The 14150-nt window shown below is 37.8% G+C and overlaps 1 protein-coding gene across 1 annotated transcript in view; it reads right to left on the reverse strand.

The window, feature by feature from the left end:
* SVEP1 (sushi, von Willebrand factor type A, EGF and pentraxin domain containing 1) overlaps positions 1–14150 on the reverse strand; it is a 173991-nt gene that overhangs the window by 126712 nt on the left and 33129 nt on the right. The window lies entirely within an intron of this gene.

Genomic DNA, 14150 nt, shown 5'->3' on the forward strand with positions numbered 1-14150 from the left:
ATGAAAATTCCAGCAAAATTTTTTGTAGATGTAGACAATATTATTCTAAAATTTATGTGGAAAGGGAAAGGCACTATAATAGGTAAGCTGATTTTGATAAAGAAGAATAAAGTAGAAGGAATCAGCCTACCTGATTTATTTTTTTACTTTTTAATTTTTTTATTATTATTTTTTTGAGACAGAGCCTCGGGCTGTCACCCTGGGTAGAGTGTTATGGCATCACAGCTCACAGCAACCTCCAACTTCTGGGCTCAAGTGATTATTCTGCCTCATTCTCTTGTATACCAATTTCAATAAAATTGTACTGCTTCTCAAGAGGGTCGCACAATTCCTTTTCAATTTATCTTTAGGAAAGTTTTTTTTTTATCCGTAGTATAAATAGGATTACATCACATTTTTAAACTTAATGTTTTTCTATTAAAAATGTATTGATTTTGGCCAGGTGCAATGGCCCATAATCCTAGTACTTCGGGAGGTTGAGGCAGGAGGATTACTTGAGGACTTCAAGAGCAAGACCTTATATCTATGAAAAATTAAAAAACCTAGGCTGGTGTTGTGGCAGGCACCTACAGTCCCAGCTACTCATGAGGCTGAGGCAGGAGGATCACTTGAACCCAGGAGTTTGAGGTTGCTGTGAGCTAGGCTGACACTCTAGGCTGCAGAACAGAGTGAGACTCTGTCTCAAAAAAAAAAAAAAAATGTACTGACTTTAAAGTATTTATCTGGCCACCTAACTATTAATATTAGTGGTTTTTGGTTGATTCCTTTGGATTTTCCTGGTGAACAATAACGTAACAGTCACATAATAAAAACAACTCTCTTTTTGTTTCAAATAGTAATTAACCTTGCTTTATGACTATTTGTGGTTTTATCTTAAATATTTCATGTGTAATGTATACTTAAATTTTTTGTAACATATTCTATAGTTCATGATTTTCATATAACCATTTCCATCTTTTAAAGAGATTTATAAACCTCAAATTTTAATGGAAAATTCTCAACTGTTAACAATATGTTACATATAGTAATAACGGTTTGTTTTATGTATATGTCAAATACTTGCTTAAATAGTAAAAATCTATGATATCCTGAAATGCTATGTCTTGCACCATTATATCAATACATGCAAATAGCTGTAAACACACACACGTGCACTACTATGGTTTTAGAATTAAATTTGGAAACAATCTCAGTAACTAGATAACATGAAAGAGATAAATATGTGATTAGCCACTTCCTATTGTTGAATTCGGCCTTCCAGATGGCTTACTTTGATACTAAGCCAGTGCTTCTCAGGGTCAGCAGACTTGTTCACCTTCACTTCTCCAAAAAAGGAATGGAAAATTCCCAGGAAGTTGGGGACCAAGCAGAGCTGCCATATGCTGTGTTCTAGTATCTAAATATGCAACTTGCTTTATTTATTTTACACATTCATTCATTCACCCAAAATTTATTCATGTCTACTCCAAGCCCAAGGGCTGTGTAGCAGAGGCTATATAAATTCAAAGACGCATAACACTATCCTAAAAGAATTCATAGAATATTAAAGAAAAGAACCTACCCCAAATTATAATACTATGTTATAAATATGAACAGAGAGAAAATATTTAAGAACCAATGAACCCAGATCTAACTGTATTAGGACTATGAATCTATGGAAGAAGGGAGTGGAGGGAAGGTTGCCTAGAAGTGAGTTTGATGTGAACCCTTGCTATAACTGGTGAGCGCAGAATAAATAATCACGGGGTATTCTAGGCAAAGGTAAGCAAAATGCACAAACATGGAACCATGAAAGGGCTTGAGTGGCCACAGGCAGCCTGAAGTGGCTGAAGCCTAAGACATTGCAATGGCCATACCCAAGAGGTCACTCAATCCTGGGTGAATGACATGACTGTCTTATAAAACTATTTAAAAAGAGATAGAGCAGTGGTTTTTCTTAAAATCTTACTTTAATGCATGAATCCAATCTGTCAATCTAGGACAGGATTTTTCAACTTTGGTATTATTGCATTTGGAATTGGGGGGGGACTGTGTGGGGATGTCTAGCAGTGTCCCTTTCCACTACCCACCAGGTAACAGTAGCTCCTTCCAGCTCTGACAAACTAAATTTTCTCCAGATGTTGCCAAATGTCCCCTGGGTGGGGGTAGAGGGCAAAATCATTCCGGGTTGAGAACCACCACTGGCAGAGCATAATCATGTACATTAATCAAACATTATTACATGCCAAGGATTTGATCAAGCTTGATAATGTGTTTTACACACATTATCTCATTTAATTTTTATAACAATTTTACTATTATTAACCACATTTTATAGATGAGGAAACTGAGGTCTACAGAGTTCAAAATATTTTCCTAGAAAAACACAGTAAATGACAGAACCAGGATTCATGACTAGAATTTATGCCACCAACTACTATCATTATCTGTACATGAGCACTTATTGCATAAGGATTTAATCATACACACACACACACACACACGGGATTTGAACATCTTCAAATTTTGATCCTCAAACCAAACCCCCACGGATGCCTACAGATGACTGTGTGTGTATTGGCATCACCAATGTGACCACCCTGTATAAAGTACACTGTGATTTTACTGAATTATAAATAATAGGCCATTTGAACCATCATAGCCTGATTTCCTCTAGCTCGGGCTATCATTTTCAGTGCTATCATTGGCTATCATCAAAACTCAGCTAATCATCTAACATTTCCTGAACACTAATCCTGTGCAGACTTCCGGAGCCAAACACTGGGGATACTAAGCTACAACTTAGAAGCAAATTATTTATTTTAAATATAACCAGAAATAATAGCAAAATATGTCTGGATCATTTCTTTGGTGGATAATGACTGAGCCATTAGTGCTATGGATGGATTGCAAGTAATAGCACAAGCTCTGGGGTCAGAGAGATCTGGGTCCGCAGGCTAGCTCCCCCTCTTAATCATTGAATATCATTAAGGAAATGTCTTAAATTCTTTAAAACTGTTTTCTCTTCTGCACATGAAGAATATAAATAGGTAAGGACATTGCAAGTGGTATGGATCATACTTTGAGAACCAGTTTTCAGAACCTCGACATTCATATATACATACCTACATTAGCGTGCCTGAGAAGTGTCTATGAAATCTTTTTGCAATTATATGTCTTTCACTGGTTATAACAAACATCTACTTCTCATCCTTCTAAGTGTTATTAGAGCACATTGTCCCAAGGTGAAAAATGTCCAACATGTTTCAAAATCTCGATATCTGAAAACCTTCTCTCATAAAGGCATTATAAGTAGAGCCTTAAGAAGTTTTTCTTAGGGGGCAGCGCCTGTGGCTCAGTGAGTAGGGCACCAGCCCCATCTACTGAGGGTGGTGGGTTCAAACCCAACCCTGGCCAAACTGCAACAAAATAGCCCGGCATCATGGCAGGTGGCAGTAGTCCCAGCTACTTGGGAAGCTGAGGCAAGAGAATCACCTAAGCCCAAGAGCTGGAGGTTGCTGTGAGCTCTGTGACACCACGGCACTCTACCCAGGGTGATAAAGTGAAACTGTCTCTACAAGAAAAAATTAAAAAAAAAAAAAGAAGCTTTTCTTAAATATAGGCAGAATACTGCCTAGCATATCTTTAGAACTTATTCATGTTTTATAACTGAAACTATCAAGCAGTCTTTTAATGAGCCCTTATGAAGTCTTTGGGGGGGGGGCTCCCAGAAATTAAAAAAACGAATGATTGTAATGATGGATGACAAATTTTACAAGTCCAAAGGTTTTCGATTCTTCAAGTTTAATAAAATTGAAAAAGGATCTAAGGGAATTGGCAGCTTATGGATCACTTGTGATACCTTTTGATGACCGATAAGTGATATTATTTTTAGCATGTAACTCAGGAGAAACCCCTAGTACTGAGTGACATAAATTCAACACAACTCTTTCACATTCCATCTACATATTTATACAAAGAAGATTTTCAGCACTAAAACCTATAAAAGTGAAAGAAGAAATGAAATTGATGTTATATGCTTTTTTAATCTAATAGAGATTAATAAAAATCCATGAATATATGAACTAATTACCAATCTACCTCATTAAGAGATGAATTTTTAATGGTATTTTTACATGTAAAAATAAGATTTATAATATGCTTGACAAATTATATACAAGTAACAATTGTGATAATAACTCAACCGAGTGGCAATTTTGGCCATAGAAAATTTAAAAATTAATTTCAATTTATACCCATAATTTTTGTAGCATTAGTTTTTTTAGAGGTTATATGGGCAAAATTGTTTGAAGATCACACTTTAGTAGATGTTAAATGTTTTCCCTTGTCACTTATCATTGGTATTAGAAAGAGTTACTTATTATAGGGCTAGGGAAAAGAAGAGGAAAAATAAGATTTTACGATAATAAGCATTAATGGGTCACTATCTTTATCTTAACAATTCTAGGCTCCTGGATTTAGTTTTGTAAGTATTTGTACAGAAATTCTGTGTGAGTTTGTGATGCTTCACACCAATGTTCTAATTTTACTTGTTTTCCTATTATAAAACCATGATAGATTGAAAAATGCACTATCAAGGCTGAATGTTTACCTCATACAAACAAGTCTGGTCTAGGCAGCAGTGAGCAATCCTGCTCCTTAAATTGATGGGAACCAGTGTCAACAAGCTAGCAATAGTCCCTCATAAAAAGCAAATAGGAATACATTGCACAAATTCCTTACATCTGACAAATCCATTATTAGGTACCACGAGGGATACTAAAAAAAAAAAAAAAAATCAGCTAAGCTCTGCTCAGAGAACAAGATTTCCAAATGTTTTGGTTTCCATTCAAGTATTTCTAGAGCTCTTTGTCCTCTCTTTTTCCAAAGAAATGAGATAATATTTAGACAGGAAAATGTGTGTGTGTGCAGGGTGGGAGTGGGGACTTGTGTGCATATATTTACATGTATAATAAGACGTTGCCACATAAATATTCCAGTGTCTATTTCTATAGTGTATCCTCCTTTGATGAAAAATAATATGCTCTGGCTCAAGTTATCTAGCCCTCAGCCTTGGCCCCGATCCAGCTATAATTTTCAACCCGTGGATCATTCCAAGTTCACTGAAATGGAGTCAATCTGTCCAACGGCACAGTGTCCTCAAGATGTCTCTTGTCTCTATATTCGGTGTCTTTAAAATCCCCTCAGGGAAAATTCAGAACAGCTGCAACTGCTTGGATTTACAGCAAGAGTTCACTGGCTACTCTCGTCGATTTGATGATCTACTCATCTTAAAATGCCTAATCTAGGAAATCAACCATATAACTGTATTTGATTTATCATTGGCAAAGGTTAACCAAATGTAAATATTTTGATTTCAAATAAGTTAAATGCATTAAAAAAAAAAAGTCTGACCATGTGCCTCGGTGCTAGGAATCCTGTGGTGCCCACAGCAGACAGGGAAACCAGGCGGCTACCTAAAGGTTTGTCCAGTTAAGATTCTGGTATGAAAGTCAGCCTCTTACCGGCGTCTTCTCTCTTGAGTACTTACTGTGGGCTCTGAAGAGAGGTAGTGGGGATAAAAATTAAATTCAAATGTCACTGTATATTAGAACCACTAGTCTGATGGAGGAGGAACAAAGACAATGGTTAGGTGTGGAGGAGAAGGGGACTGGGGGAGGAGGAAGAAAGAGCTGAGTCATGAAACAGCATGGTATGTGGAGAGAACAAGAATTAGTTTCAGTTGTAGCAGAAAGGGTAAAGGCGAGGACAGATCTTACAAAGCCTTTATGGCACACGAAGGACCTTCAAGTTTATTCTCTGAACGGCCATAATGTAATAGCACTAAGCAGAAGTTCGGCCTGACCGGATTCGTATTTTGCCTCAGTCACTGTGCTCTTTTCCTTCCTAGAATGAGGTTGAACCACACAAAGCTGCTATTTTCTAAGTTGAAAGTGATCAAATTTGGATGCTCTCATAAGGGTCGAACTCAGAATTTGAACTTATATTTTTAATGGTGAGTCAATGTGTTCAATGTCTTTCTCTAGGGCTGGACTGTAGATTCTGGAGCCAGACAATTTGCATTCATATCCCAGCTCTCCTAGCCGCAGACACATTGTTTATCGTCTCACACTTTTAGTTTCCTTAACTCTGAAATGGAAAGATTCTCTAGGGAATGCTCCTGAAGAGTGTATAAATTAATAACAATCAATGCTCAGAAAAGTGTCCAAGCACTATAGTCTTAGCTATTATTATTATAATCATTTATGGCTGTCATCATAATCAGAATCATCAATCTCACTACCCAGATGCCTATACTAATGGTGACGGATAGAGAGTAATACCAGAGACAGAGTTAGAGATGGAAGTAACACCTTCTTTTCACTAACCTTTCTTTTTGTTGGAGGTGTTTTTGTTATTGCAGTTTGGCCAGGGCTGGGTTTGAACCTGCCACCCTTGGTATATGGGGCTGGCGCCCTACCCACTGAGCCACAGGCACTGCCAACACCTTCTTTAGACCCCTTCTTTAGATCCTTTCATTAGACCCCACGTAGTTTTGCATTATTGTTTCCTTAGCTGAAGTTCAAGAACTCATCCCAAAGGATATTTTTTCAACCCTTAAAACCTAAACATGTAGTGTTAAAATATCTGACTTTCTCAATCATACAACATATTTGTAGTAAATAAAATTTAGTTATATAGGGTTTTTTAAAAATAAAATGTCATAGGCCTTTTATAAATCATTGATTTACCCCGAGAAAAGTATTCCTATGCGTGTGTTCTTGGTCCTTCTCCATTTCTGGATCCCTAAAGAGCAGTCAGTGTAGAATTAAGAGGGAAAAACAAGAGGGACGTGGGTTTGACTTAGGGTCTGGGAGAAGTGTACCCATGCCCGTGAGTAAGACGAAATTTGAAAAGGGAAGTGCAGAAGAGTTCTGGTTTCTAACAGAAAGGACAGATAAGAAAGGGCAGGTTTTAAGAATTACTGGATCTATACATCACTATTTTGGAGTCAGAGAAAATCAAGCAAAGGATTTGTATTACTTCAAATTTATTTTGGTTGCAGAACTGGATTTTTTCACCTGCAGTGCTGCTCTTAGACCCAACCACTTGTGCAATGGCTTTTAGGAATATTATAATCTTGCTGAAGATTAATATTAATATTAATATTCATTTCACTTCTGTGAAATGTGGTTTCTCTTTTATTGCCAGTAGACAAGTGAATGAGCATACATCAACAATCTCAGATTGTTACACGGTCCTCACTTCTGTAACATCCGTCAGCACACACTCTCCAAGACCGTTAGCTAAAAGGACATGATTATTTTGAAACTAACTCAGCAGTTTTGAGTCGGGAATTTGGAAAAAAAAAACAAACTAGTTCAAACTTATGATGTATTATAAAATTAAACTCTTAGACAAAGTTATCACTTTTAAGATATTACAAATACCTTATGACTTGCATTCAACTAAGATTTTCACAATATGGAACAGATCTACAATTATTATAATATTTTTCTGCATCAGGATATTATCCATGAAGTAGCTGGTTAGTGTGACAGTAGAGTTCCTTATAAAGGAAGCCACTGCCTTGGGGAGGGTTTTGAGGGGTCATTGTTTCAGGACTTAGGAACCCCAACCTGCCACTATACCACAAAGCTGAGGAAAAAGAGAAGGAGATCACAGTATCATCCTGGTGGTCAGCCTTTTCTGATCTTAAGGCTGCCTTTTGAGATAGCCTAGTATAGAGAAAGAATCATGGACTGAAAATTTAGAGACCTGGATTCTACTGCAGCTCTGCCATGAATTTATAATATGATCACAGAATGGGGTTGTTCTTATCTCCCAAATAGATAGTGACAAAAACCCTTACGGCCAGCTCCAATAATCTAATTTTCTATGAAACTCATTAGCAAATATAATTTGCCTCAGCATATGACTTTTTACCTCCACTTCTCTCAACGTTCAGTGGCACGATACCCTACAGCCTTCTCCCATTCAATATTCTTGCCCATCATTGGATACTCATTAGATCAAAAATATATGCCACCTTTAGTAGCTGCAAGATCTCCTTATGGCACTGACCGGCATTCACATATTGTCTTTATCTTCCCAACAGAACAAAAATTCTCAAGATAAGGCCACTAGTCTGACTGAGAGCAGTGAAATTTACAAAATATGTGGCTGTCACTTATCTTCAAGCCCTTCATACTCGTAGTAATTATTTTCATGCTCATTCATTCACTTTCTCATATTTTTATGATCTCACAATAATGGTTCATAATAAAAGCCACCACTGATTAAGAATTGATGTGCCAGATACTATCCTAAGTATGTTCTCACAATTAATCCAACCACTTCTATACACACAAACACAGACACACACACGCTTATCTCGACACATAGCTCTACACATCTGTACACATACATATCAATATATCACATTTATATATCTCTATATTACATATAGATAGGTATGTAGCTATGTGTATGTGTACATATATATATACATTATATATAATTATACCATCATTAAGCCCATTGTACAGAAACACTAAGAATAGAAGAAATTATATTGCCCAATGCTACATCGTAATTGGCAGAGGTTGAATTTGAGCTAGATCTTTCCGTATTTTTAAACATTTTGAGCATAGATCAGTGTCTGGTCTTCGAAAAGCAATGTATACAAGAAGTTATTTTCCTTCTTCCTTCATCCTGGGCTACGGTTGTGTTTTATCTTTCATATGAAAGTGTGGGTGATTATATATTGGGGAAGGAGGGAATAGGATGGGGAGGGGAGGGGGGAGGTTGGATGGAGGGAGGGTGATTGGTGGGACCACACCTATGGTGCATATTGCAAGGGTACATGTCAAATCTATTGAGTGTAGAGTACAAATGTCTTAACACAATAATTAAGTAAGTGAGGTGAAGGCTATGTTAACCAGTTTGATGTAAGCATTCCAAATTGTATATAACATCAGCACACTGTATCCCATAAATGCATCAATGTATATTGTTATTATTTAATAAAAAAATAAAAAAGAATTGAAAACAGTGTAAAATAAAATGGAATTGTTAATGGACAAAAACGTTATTTATAAAAATGGAGAAAATAAGTGGTATGATACCTTGAAAAGAACATAGGACTTAAGAAAAATGAACTGGGTCCCTCCCCTGGTTCCTTGGATGGCTGCATCTGTTATCTCGAATGAGATGCTCATCTTTCCTGAGGCCTCAATTTCCTCTTCCAGAATGGTGGGCTTAGAGTAGATAATCTCTAAGGTTCCTTCTGACTCTAAAACAGAATGATTTGCTTCTGAAAGGCATTGTTTCTACGAGGAGGATAAATACTCAGAATTCCAACTATTCAGAATAAAATGTAACAGCCCTCCTTGAGTAATAGAATAGCTATGGTCTATAGCTATTTGAGTCATCCCCCAGGTCTTAGCTCTCTTCCCTGGCATCCATTCTTCATACTATGAGCATTTTAATTTAATAACACATATTATAGTCTGCAATTATAAATTGATTGGTGTGGTTAGATTTGAAGTTCCAAGAAGGTGATGACTGTGTCTGTCTGCTCACCACTGACTCCCTACCTCATGGAGAAGATGCTTAGTAACATTTTTAAAGGGGCTCACTGCTCCCAGAGGTTCAGTCTTGGCTGATTTAGAGCTTAGAGTTCTTTCTGCCTTTCTGAAACATGGTCATGAGTCTGGTCATGAGTCTTCCATGCCCTAGGAAAGATATAATTTATTTTCTCTTAGCTCTTACAATGGCAGAGAAGCCAGTGACCAGTGCTGTTGGCTTCTGGCAACTAGACAAAGACTCAGCACACACCTTGGAGTTCTGTACTCCTTTTTCTAATCTCATGAATAAATTTTGAAGATGATCATAAGAACATATATAGTGATGAATCTATGTCTAATTTAAATCTTGTATGTAAGAAAGGATTACTGGGTATCAGTGAGCAGAGGCGTACTAATTTAAGAGAAGGAATGAATGGGTAATACACACATCCTTACCTGCTTGGTGTCCTTGGCTAGACTCAGCAGCAGAAGCGCTCCAATCCCCTTTCTATGCTAATGACAGGCCCACCCAACTACATACATTTTATGGATTGCTTTGCCTTTAAGCCTGGAATGTGCTACTGGTAGCAGCCAAAGCAACTTGGGTAGTTGGGGACAGTGGGTTTGTGAACCGCCCCCTCTTTCTTCTCGAAGCTTATCCCCTGGGATGCAAGATTCTAGTGTCCTGGAGCCAGCGAGAACCACAGCACACAGTGGCTGAGGCTGTAGGCAGCCACACGGCAGTGGCTTCTTGGCAGGGAGCAGTCCAGTCTAGGACCACACGGAAAGCAGACATGCTGACTACAGCTTCCAGCAAAGAAAATGAGCTCTTCTGCCTGGGTTTGGTGGGCTGGGACGGAGGAGTGTAAGGGGGAGGTTGGGGAGCATGCCAAGCTGGGCTGTTGATGAGAGTGTGGGAAGATTCAAGGGGAGGAAAAACAAGGGGGGGCACTTTGCCAACTCAGAGGCAGTTGGGCTTATTCCCCCACCCCTCCCTTTTTCTGCTGAAGTGAGAAATCCTGCTGGTGGGGTGGAAGCAGCGCTGAGAAAGGAGTGATTCTTCTGGGTGAGTATGGATGGTTGGACCCAGGAAGGATGGTCTGCCAGCTGGGGTCAGGGCAGGGGAGGCAGGGGAACTAAGGGGAGGGTATAGGAATAAAAGAGAGTGAAAGAATGGCACAAGAGGAAAGGTCCCACCAGGAGGAGGACAGAAGAAAGAAAAGAAGGGAGAACACAAGTTGATAGAGAAGGAAGAGCCACATTTCTGTGTCGCAGAGCGGGCCCATCTGCCAAAGGCCAGGATAAAATGACGTTCGCATAAAACAGCCAATGAATAATCACAGAGTACAGAACACAGCAAACCTACTGCTCCCAAATTCTCCTGCTGGGGTTAATTTCCATGGGAATACAGTTTTCCAAAACAGCAAATCACGGAAGAGCTTTAAGCCATAAAAACAAATGTTGCTTTTTAGGTAAAAACAGAACAAATAAAATGCCTTCCAACCTAGAGCAACCACATACTACTTCTAAACAGATTTTCCTAAAATGTAATGTGGAACACAAGAATACTAAGATTCTCTTTTTGCCTCTCTGATAAGATATAAACATATAAAGGTATACTTGCAAAAAAACCCCCAAAAAACCCAACTACAAATGTGGATGAAATAAATTCCATTTATTATTGTTGTTTTTAATTGACATATAATTGTACATATATAGGGTACATGTTTTGAAATATGTATATAATGTGTAATGATCAAATTAGAATAATTAGCATACCTATAACCTCAAACATTTATCATTTCTTTTTGTTGGGAACATTCAAAATCCTCTCTTCTAGTTATTTGAAAATATATAATAAATTACTGCTACTTATACTCAGCCTACAGTGCTATGGAACTTAATTCCCCCATCCAGTGATAATTTTGTATCTTGTCTTTTTTATTTCAGAAGATTACAGGGTTAGTCACATTTTTGGTCACAGAATTTGCTTTTGTACTTTTTAAGTTAAAGTTATAAATGTGCCCTTCACACAGAATGTGTGCATTGTACCAGCCAGGTGTGAACTGATCCAACCCCTCCTCTCCCTCTCCCCCACTTTATTCCCATTCAGTTTTACTTCCACATGTGCACGTAAGTGTTGATAGATTAATTTCAATTTAGTATTGAGTACATAGGGTGTTTATTTTTCTATTCTTGCGATTCTTCACTTAGAACAAAGGTTTCTGGTCCCATCGGGTTGTTACAAAAGATTCTAGACCTCCGTTTTTTCCACACCATCCCATGGTGTATGTGTACCACATTTTATTAATCCATTCATGTATTGATGGGCACTTGGGTTGTTTCCACATGTTTGCAATTGTGAATTGTGCTACTAAAAACATTCAAGTGCAAGTGTCTTTTTTTTTTATTGAGACAGAGTCTCACTGTGTCATCCTTAGTAGAGTGCTGTGGCATCACAGCTCACAGCAAACTCAAACTCTTGAGTTTAAATGATTCTCTTGCCTCAGCCTCCCAAGTAGCTGGGACTACTGGTGACCACCACAATACTTGGCTATTTTTTTTGTTGCAGTTGTTATTGTTGTTCGGCAGGTCTGGGCAGGGTTTGAACCCACCAGCATCAGTGTATGTGGCTGGCGCCCTAGCCTCTGAGCTAAAGGCACTGAGGCACAAGTATCTTTTTTAAAAAATAACTTTTTTTTACCTTCTCCCTTCTCCTCCCTCCTTGCCCTCCTCCTTCCCCCTTGTTAGACTGTATTTGTGTTTTATCATTCATAAAAGAGTATAAGTGACTTTATCTTGGTTTCATAATAATATTGAGTACACTGGATATGTTTTTGTTCCATTCTTGAGATACTTTACTAAGAAGGATGTATTTTAACTCCATCCAGGTAAACATAGATGATGTAAAGCCTCTATCTTCTTTTAAAGTTGAATAGTATTCCAAAGTATACATATGCCACAGTTTGTTAAGTAAGTGAGGTGATGGTTATATTAATCAGTTTGATGTAAGCATTCCATATTGTATATCAAATCATCACATTGTACCCCATAAATGTATATAGTTATACTTTAATAAAAAATAAAAATTAATAACTTTCTTTTCCTTTGGGTGAGTATCTAGATAGGATTACTGGATCAAATGATAGGTCTGCTTTTAGTTCTTTGAGTTATCCCATCCTAACTTTCCATGGAGGTTGTAGTAGTTGTAGTCCTGCCAACAATGTATGATTCTTCATTTTCTCCAAATCCATACCAGCATCTGGTGTTTTGGGACTTACTAATAGGAGCCATTCTTGTTGGCGTTAGGTGACATCTCTTTGATTTAGATTTCTCTGTGGTTAGAAATGTCGAGCATTTTTCATGTTTTTTGGCCATTAGTCTATCTTCATTTGTAAAGTTTCTGTTCATGTTTTTTGTTCACTTTTTAATGGATTATTTGATTTTTTTTCTTGCTTATTTTCTTGAGTTCTTTGTAGATTCTGGTTATCAGCCCTTTGTCAGATGTATAGCATGCAAATATTTTTTCCCATCCCATAAGTTGTCTATTTACTCTATTGACTGTGTCCTTGGCTATGCAGTAACTTTAATTTTATCAGGTCCCATATGTTTATTTTTGCTGTTGCTGTGATTGTTTTTGGGGTCTTCTTCATACATTCTTTCCCTAGCCCAATGTCTCTATGAGTTTTTCCAATATTTTCTTTTAGAATTCTTATAATTTCATGCCTTAGATTTAAGTCTTTTATCCATCATAAGTTAATTTTTTTAAGCAGTGAGAGGTACAGATCCTATTTCAGTCTTTTACACGTGGCTATCCAGTTTTCCCAGCACCATTTACTAAACAGAGATTCTTAATTTTGTATCTTTTAATTCTGCAGTCCCAATCCCCTGGGCCCCGGATTGGTATCAGTCTGTGGCCTGCTAGATATTGGGCCACAGAGCAGGAAGTGAGTCTGGGGGGGGAGGGGAGTGAGCAAGTGAGTTCTCACCAGTATTCACAGTTGTTCCCCATCTCTTACATCACCACCCGACTTCCTCCTCCTATCAATCAGTAGCAGTGTTAGATTCTCATAGGAGTACGAACTCTACTGTAAATTGTACATGTGAGGGATCTAACTTGTGCACTCCTTATGAAAATCTAATGCCTGATGATCTGAAATGGAGCTGATACAGTGATACTAGCCCTGGGGAGTGGCTACAAATACAGATTATAATCAACAGAGAGGTTTGACAGAGACCATAATAAGTCAATTACTTGCAGACATGTCAAAATCACCCTCCCCTCCTACCCTAGTCCACAGAAAGATTATCTTCCATGAAACTGGTCCCTGGTGCCAAAAAGATTGGGGACATCTGTTTTAACCAACTTCTCCCTCTTTCCTGCCCCCTATCCTACCTAGTCTCTGATCATCACCATTCTATTCTCTTTTATGAAATCAACATTTTTTTAGTTTCCACATATGAGTGAGAAATATACTATTTCTCTTTCAGTGCTCAGCTTAGTTCACTTAACATAATAACCTCCAGTTCCATCCATGTTGCTGCAATGACATGATTTCATTCATTCTTATGGCTGAATAGTATTCTATTGTGTATATATAT

The sequence above is a fragment of the Otolemur garnettii genome, unplaced genomic scaffold, assembly GCF_000181295.1.
Source record: "Otolemur garnettii isolate 467f Iridium unplaced genomic scaffold, OtoGar3 scaffold00014, whole genome shotgun sequence".
In the NCBI taxonomy this organism is placed as follows: domain Eukaryota; kingdom Metazoa; phylum Chordata; class Mammalia; order Primates; family Galagidae; genus Otolemur; species Otolemur garnettii.